Source organism: Cnephaeus nilssonii (assembly GCF_951640355.1).
Source record: "Cnephaeus nilssonii genome assembly, chromosome: 14".
NCBI classification, from domain to species: Eukaryota; Metazoa; Chordata; class Mammalia; order Chiroptera; family Vespertilionidae; genus Cnephaeus; species Cnephaeus nilssonii.
Genome location: NC_137085.1, coordinates 26,071,156 through 26,079,799, shown reverse-complemented (window position 1 = coordinate 26,079,799; position 8,644 = coordinate 26,071,156). Strand labels below are relative to the sequence as shown.

General features: G+C 47.5%; 1 pseudogene across 1 annotated transcript; it reads left to right on the top strand.

Annotated features, from left to right (window-relative positions):
* The first annotated feature begins 4,348 nt into the window (after positions 1–4,348).
* LOC307110418 (interleukin enhancer-binding factor 2-like) lies at positions 4,349–5,618 on the top strand (annotated as a pseudogene). Its single transcript has one exon. The product of its transcript is annotated as an interleukin enhancer-binding factor 2-like (transcript).
* Positions 5,619–8,644: the final 3,026 nt, after the last annotated feature.

Below are 8,644 nucleotides of genomic sequence, written 5' to 3'. Positions count from 1 at the left end.
CAGAAAGCCCCTTTCCTTTAGGGGGCACAGTATCAGGAGGCTGTGAGTTGACAAGGATGGCAAGTTAGATCTTAACTTGTTTGAAGCCCTCTGCCTGCTCTGGGACTCAGGCTCCCTTCTGTAAAATGAGAGAATCAGATGGAATTTGTGCTTTTTAACTTTTTTGCCTCTGGTCCCTATGAGAATAGAGAATATTTGATAAAAAGTTTTAAACACACACAGAGAGAACAGCTTGTATACCCTATCCTACTGGCGATATAACAGACACACACACACACACACACACACACACACACACACACACTGGCACTGGGCACCAGCAGAGGGTGTCCCAGATTAACCTAAAATATGATTTCAAATCTCTGACACCACTTTAACATTCAGGTACCCCGTAAACATTACTTCCTCAGAGAAACCTTCCTACAACCCTAACTGGACCAAGTTCTATTATTATAAGCACTTTTAGCACCCCGTAATTCTTTAGCACCCTGATACCTTCAAACAGGTACCTTTTAATGTCTGCTCATTCCATTACTAGTGGTCAGGTGCACGAAATTCGTGCATGGGGGGGGGGGGGGTTGGTTGTCCCTCAGCCCAGCCTGCACCCTCTCCAATCTGGGACCCCTCAAGGGATGTCCGACTGCCGGTTTAGGCCCGATCCCACACAGGGATCGGGCCTAAACCGGCAGTCGGACATCCCTCTCACAATCCAGAACCACTGGCTCCTAACTGCTCACCTGCCTGCCTGCCTGATCGCCCCTAGCCACTCTGCCTGCCAGCCTGCTCGCCCCCAACTGCACCCCCCCATCGGCCTAATCGCCCCCAACGGCCTACCCCTGCCAGCCTGCTCACCCCTACTGCCCCCCCCCCCAGCCTGCTCGCCCCCAACTGCCCCCCCCCTGCTGGTTTGCTCGCCCCTAACCGCCTTTACCTCAGCCCCGCCACCATGGCTTTGTCCAGAAGGACACCCGGAAAGTCTCCCGGTCTAATTAGCATATTACCCTTTTATTAGTATAGATACTCTAGGCACCATGATGTAAAAATCTCTGTCTTGTGATAAAAATTCTTCCCTTGACCAAACTCTAGCCAGGTTCCTCTGAGTCTTCTCAATTAGGACTCAACCTTGGCCTATAAATACTATAGACTCTCAACATAAATGATTTTATTCACCTACCTCCCCTCACATTAAAAGACTTAAACAAATACTAACATAGTTTCTAACAGCTCAAGGTTGCATCTCTAGTATGACCCTGGCCCCCCCTTAGGTGCCTGTCTGAGAAAGCTGAAAGCTACCCAAAGAATTCAGAGTTCTGGCTAGCACCTGACCCTTTCTTACAATGCTTACTAAAAAGGGCTTATGCCCTGGATGGGTGGCTCAGTTGATTGGAGTATCATCCCGTATACCAAAAAAAAGTTTGTGGGTTCGATTCCCTGTCATGGCACATACCTAGGTTGCAGGTTCAATCCCTGGTTGGGGTGTAAACCGGAAGCAAATGATCGATGTTTCTCTCTCACATCAATGTATTTTCTCTCTCTGTCCATACCCAGTATATGACTTTTACCTTGTGACCCAAGGTGGTTGCTTGAGCTCCAGCTTTCATATCCAAATCCAGCCAGCAAGGAGAAGGAAGGGTAGGAAGTTTCTTTGAAGGACATTACTTAGGAGGCCCATCTTATAGCCCATTAGCAGCACCCTTAGTCACATGGCCATCTATGTTTAGCTGCAGGGAGGCTGGGAAATCTGGTTGTCATTTTGGAAGACCATAGAAACAAACAAGTGAAAAAAATCAAGGGTTCTACTCTTAAGTAAGAAGAGCAGAATGGACCTAGCTAGTTTGGCTCAGTGGAGAGAGGGACAGCCCACGGACTGAAGGGTCCCGGGTTCAATTCCGGTCAAGGGCATGTACCTGGGTTGCAGGCTTGGTCCCTGGACCACAGCTGCGTGTGGGAAGCAATCAATCAATGTGTCTCTCTCACATGAATGTTTCTCTCTGTGTGTCTCTTCTCCTCCCTTCCACTCTCTCTAAAAATCAATGGAAACATATCTTCCGGTGAGGATTAACAAGAAGAGCAGAATAAATACTTGCAGACATCCAGCAGTTTCTGTCACACCTTTTTATTCCATTCTATTTCCTGTTCTGTCACAGATCAGCTGTGGGCTTGGACAACATACTTTCTTTGTTCTTGGTGCCAGTTTTTCTGGTAATTAGGGAAGAGAGTTCTTCAATTTAATAAAGAAGTTCAGAGTATTAAGCAGATAAACATGTCAGTGCTCTGGTTTCAGGGAGAACTGGAGCCCCACCCAGTAAGCCTTCTTTTTAACTTTCCTGGTTGGTTCCCCAGAGTTTCTGGGAGCAGACTTTGAAACTCACAGATTAGATTATCACAGAGGCCCTTCCAGCAAGGAGAACTGAAGAATTCCTGTTTGTTACATTTTGGGAGTAACCTCTCTCTGCCCTTAACCAGGCTGTGCCCTCCATTAGGTACCTCTCTAGTGAGTTCAAGTAGATGCCTATAACGGTGAGTGTGAGGCACAAAGCTGTCATTAATTGCCCACCCACTGTGTGTTTGGCACTGTACCAAGCTCTGAGAACATAATGTGACGACCGCTCATACTCTTAAGTCCCTTACATATTTTTGTTGTTGTCGTTACAAGGTCAGGGTTGATTTCAACACAATCCAATGTACCAAATGCTGTAACCAAGTATGATGGTGTTATGGACTGAATTGGGTGCTCCTAAAAGATGTGTTGAAGCCGAAACCGGTTTGGCTCAGTGGATAGAGCGTCAGCCTGCGGACTGAAAGGTCCCGGGTTCGATTCCGGTCAAGGGCATGTACCTTGGTTGCGGGCACATCCCCAGTGGGGGGTGTGCAGGAGGCAGCTGATCTATGTTTCTCTCTCATCGATGTTTCTGACTCTCTATCCCTCTCTCTTCCTCTCTGTAATAAAATCAATAAAATATATTTAAAAAAAAAAAAAGATGTGTTGAAGCCTCAGTCCTTGGTACCCACGAATGTGACCTTATTTGGAAATAGGGTCTTTACAGATGTAATTGAATTAAAATAAGGCCATTAGAGTAGGCCCAAATCCAATATGACTCATTTCCTTAGAAGAAGAGTAGAAGGGGCACAGATATAGACACACACCATAAAAATGCCATATGATGGTGGAGGCAGAGATTGGAGTGCAGCACCCACAAGCTAAGGAATGCTAAGGATTGCTAAGGATTGCCAGCAACCTCAGACACTAAGAGAAAGGCATGGAACATTCTCCTCTGGAGCCTTCAGAGAGCACATGGCCTTGCTGACAGGACTGGTTAATTTTGGACTTCTAATCTCCAGAACTGTGGAGGAATAAATTCTTGTTGTTTTTCAGCCAGTGTGTGTGATAGTTTGTTATGATAGCCCTAGGAGACTAATAGAGATGGTCAGTTTGATGTGTCAGTTTCCTAAGCTTTAATCCCCAGTTATTCAATCAAGCACTAATCTAGATGTTGCTGTAAAGGTATTTTGTAGATGATGAATGCTTACAACCAGTTGACTTTCAGTAAAGATGGGCCTGACTTAATCAGTCAAAAGGCCTTAAGAGCAGAACTGAGGTTGTCCTAGAAAATAAGGAATGCTGCCTGTGAACTATGACTTCAGCTGTTGCTAGAGTTTCAGCTTGGCCTTCCTGATGGCTGCCTTATAGATTTTGGATTTGCTTATCCAGGCCCCACAAGTAGCATAAGCCAATTCCTTGCAATAAATCTCTTACTGCATCTCCTATTTGTTCTTATTTCTCCAATGGAAACCTGACTAAGACACAATAGGATGATGCAATCTTGAAATACATTTGCCTAAAAGTCTATGGAATTGCTGAAGGCTTCGCAGTGGAGGAGGCTTTTGGCAGAGACTTAAAGGATGGATAGGGGTTTGCCAGGTGGGGAAGGGCATTTCTAGTAGAGGGAACAGCATGTACAAAGACCTGGAGTGATGAAGCCCTACCCCTTTTCCCCTAGTGGCTGGAAATAGGCTTTGCAGAATTTGGAGCCACATTCTGAGGTCCTCTCCTGTCAAGCAGAGGACTTCAGTGCTTGTCCTGGAGGCCAGGGATTCTCTCTCTTTTAAAATTCTTCATTCTGTCTATTTTTTTTAATTGAGATATAACTTTCATAAGTTAAGCTAATAGGTTTTAAAGAACTTGGTGAATTTTTTACATATGTATATATCCATGTGATCCACATAAAAATCAAGATATATTTATGGAAGAATCCACATTATTAACCGGTAAATATTTATGAAAGAATCCACATTACTAACGGGTAAATATTTATGAAAAAAAAATCCGCAGTACTAAGCACGGTTGGTGTGGCTTCCATTGTTCAGGATTTAGGGCGCCATGAAGGGCGACAGAGGTCGAGGTCGTGGTGGGCGCTTTGGTTCCAGAGGAGGCCCCGGAGGAGGGTTCAGGCCCTTTGTGCCCCATATCCCATTGGATTTCTATTTGTGTGAAATGGCCTTCCCTCGGGTTAAGGCAGCACCTGATGAATCTTCCTTCAGTGAGGCATTGCTGAAAAGAAATCGGGACCTTGCTCCTAATTCTGCCGAACAGGCCTCTATCCTTCCTCTGGTGACAAAAATGAACAATGTGACTGACAGTTTGATTGTGGCTCCAGGGACATTTGAAGTGCAAATTGAAGAAGTGTGACAGGTTGGATCATATAAAAAGGGAACAATATCTACAGGACATAATGTGGCTGGCCTGGTGGTAATCCTAAAGTCGTGGAAAGCCTAAGAGCGCAGGATCCTTCGGAAGTTTTGACCAGGCTGACCAATGAAACTGGCTTTGAGATCCGTTCTTCTGATGCTACCGTGAAGGTTCTCATTACAACAGTGCCACCCAATCCCCAAAAACTGGATCCAGAACTCCATTTGGACATCAAGGCGTTGCAGAGTGCCTTCGCAGCCATTCGGCATGCTCACTGGTTTGAAGAAAATGCTTCTCAGTCCACAGTTAAAGTTCTCATCAGACTTCTGAAGGACCTGCGGATTCGTTTTCCTGGCTTTGAGCCCCTCACACCCTGGATCCTTGACCTACTCGGGCACTATGCCGCGATGAACAACCCCCACCAGACAGCCTTTGGCCCTAAATGTGGCAGGCAGGCGTTGCTTGCAGATTCTGGCTGCAGGATTGTTCTTGCCAGGGTCAATGGGTATCCCAGACCTCTGTGTGAGTGGCAACTTCAGACTACACACAGTCATGACTTTGGAACAGCAGGACATGGTCTGCTACACAGCTCAGACTCTGGCCCGAATCCTCTCACAGGGTGGCTTTAGGAAGATCCTTGGCCAGGAGGGTGATGCCAGCTATCTTGCTTCTGAAATATCTACCTGGGATGGAGTGATAGTGACACCTTCAGAAAAGGCCTTGAGAAGCCACAAAAGAAGAAGGAAGGAGAGGATGAGGAGGAGAATACAGAAGAACCACCTCCAGGAGAGGAGGAGGAAAGCATGGAGACTCAGGAGTGACTATCCCTTCTCTCCACCCTTCCTTACCCAAGGGGAAGATTGGAGCCTAAGCTAACTGCTACTGGGCTTTATATGGTGGCATTTCTGAGGGGTAGGGGAGACAGGAAAGAAAATAAAAATAAACTCTATGGAAGGAAATCTCATCCCACTGAATTCTTATGTTGACTTAGGAGCCAGAAGTCTCCCATCTCTAGTGAAGCAGGTTACCAACTTTTCTTCATAATATTGCAGAATCCCCAGCTCCTTGAAACCTCTCTCAACCAGTACTTTGTTGTTGAAATGTCAACTGTTCATGCCTAGGAAAAAAAATTTTTTTCTAAGAAAAATAAAGTACTTCCTAGTAGGGCTAAAAAAAAAAAAAAAAATCCACATTACTAACCTGTAGAGAGCACATGAGAAGGCACATGGGCATTTCTTTAATTATTGTCAGCTGAATCCAGTGGCGTTGGCAAAGCCACGTCCTGGAAACACGCTTTGCCAGAGGCAGGAGTGTTGTCAGCTTGATCTTCAGCCCAGGTGCCAGGGGGTGGGTTTTGTTATTTAAATCCAGCCAAACACCAGGAATGAATGTGACTTGGGCCAACCCAAGAATGCACATAATCTCCTTTGTCTTGACTTTTAGTAAAACTTCCTGATTCTTGCTGTATAAAATGAACATGCTGTATTTGCTCGGGGTCCCTGTCCCTGTCTCTCCATCAGAGGACAGCGTTCCCACCCAGCCCCAGCTTTTTCCTTCCATCTTGGTGTGTCTGTCTCTTTCTTTCATTTTCTCAATCCCCAGCCGCCCCTACTCAGGAACCGGACGCTCTCTAGCCTCACTAGACGCGGAAAAGAGAGAAATATTTATACTAACCAGTAAATATTTATGAGAAAATCCGCATTATTAACTGGTAAATATTTATGAAAGAATCCGCATTACTAACCAGTACACCTGGGAGAAGTCTCAGGAGGACTGGAGGATGGAATAGGGGCCATGTGAAAATGGAAGGGATGTGGCCAGGAGCCCCCAGAAAGTGAATATGCAGGAAGGACCCTCCCCTGGAGCCCTTTGAGGGACCACAGCCCCTGACACCCCGATTTCACCACACATTCCTGTTTGTTTCGGGCAGTCTGTAGTCATCGGAGCAGCAGCTTCAGGAAATAGACCTTACCTTGCTCCTCCTTTTTGGGCTTTGACCGGGTCTGGGAACATCTGAGCCTGTCCCCCAGCACAGGAGATCCCCTAGACCTCTCACTGCAGGGGCTCACAGGGAGATTCATCTCTGTGTCTGTGCCTCGGCCCGGTTTCTCGCTCCTTGGCAGTGACAGTGTAGCAGTGTAGTGGGCACACCAGAGCAGGCTGCTTGGTGGGAAGTGCAGGCTTTGTGGCTCAGGGACTTCTTGCCACCTTGCTGAGCCCTCAGCTACAGGATGATGCAGGGTGCCACACATTCCCACCCTTACCCCCCAGGCCTTCCCACCAATGAGTCCAGCCTGGGTCCCCGCTTCCAGGAGCACCGGGTTGACAGGAGCCAGCAACTGGGTTGTTGTGCCCATATTCTAGATGCCAAAACTGAGGCTTAGAGAGAGGGAGCAGAGGTCCCTACCCTTAGCCCACCTCCCCCTCAACTCAGCCCAGCTCACAGGCGGCTCCTCCAGCTCCCAAAGGGGACAAGGCCACGTGATCATGCCAGACAAGGGGGCGGGGCCCCCTGAGCAGCTGGAAGTGGGCACATGAACAGGGGGATGGGACCAGGTGATGAGTCCTACCAGGTGTACTGGTTAATAATGCGAATTTTTGTTCAATAGATGGAGTTACACATACTAGTACAATCAGGGCTGGCATTAGGATGTGAGCGAGGTGAGCCATGGTCAGATTCTGCCTTTATTTAAAACTTGGATATTTTGTTTCATCATGGATTTTTGCATTCATTTTGATTTTAAAAAATATTATTTATTTTGATTACTCAGTTTTTTTGGCCCACTCTTAAATTTTGCACCTCAGAGAGATCTTCGTGTCTCTTTCTAGTCTTGACCTGTTAAATATTTCCAGCCCCTGTGGCTCCCTTACTCCCTCAATGCCTCCAAAGGAAACCCGGAGCCAAGGCCCAGGGTATTTACCATGAACTGATGGCCTGTCATGTGTGCGGTCATATTATGGGTGTGTATGTGTGTGTTTTTCTGAAGGGACAGTTCATTGCTCTGATCAGCTTCTTGGAGGTATCTGTAAAGTGAAGCTAAGAAACACTAATACCTGCTAGGAGGGAGCCAGAGGAGGCTTTGTTATTCAAGGGATCCGAACAATATGTCTTAGGTGGGGCCTGCAGGCCTCAGTGGACAGCCTGGTGTCACTGAGCCTCGCAGTGCCTCAGTCTTCTCATCTGTAACATCCTATATAATAAAAGTTTAATATGCAAATCGATCCGAACGGTAGAACAACTGGTCAGTGAGGGGCGGGGCCAGTGAGCAGGTGTCGCCAGGCCAACCAAGGCACATGCCAGTGGGCAGAGGGAGGGGATAGTGATGGGGTGGGGGGTCGGCAGTGACCAGCAGCAGCGGGGTGATGGGGGCTGGTGCCATCCCCTGATCGCCCATCTGGTCACCTTCCACAGAGGGAGGCCATGGGCAGCAGCAACAGTGGGGCAATTCTGCCCAGCACCATCCCCAGATAGGCCTGCTGGGGTTGCCTCCCACAGAGGGAGGCCACCAGTGGCCATGGCGCAATTGGGGGTGGGGCCGGCCACTCATTGCCCACACCATCCCAATCGGCCCACCGGTCACCTCCCGCAGAGGGAGGCCAGACTGTGGCCTAGGCCCGCTCCCCGGGAGATAGGGGGAGCGGGCCTAAGCTGTCAGCTGGACATCCCCTGAGCACCTCCAGACTGCGAGAGGGCACAGGCCGGTCTGAGGGACCCCCCCCGAGTGCACGAATTTTCGTGCACTGGGCCTCTAGTGGAGTTTATAATCTTAGTCCGCTCTTACTGGACTGTATAAGGGTCAGAAGTGATAATGGCAGTAAAATTCTTAGCACTCTGTAGCCCACATTTACTGAGTGCTTACGATGTGCCAGGAGTTGAGCTAAAGGTTTTACGTCATTACCTTTTGTTTTTATTTTTTTTAATATATTTTTTATATATTTTTTTAATATATTTTT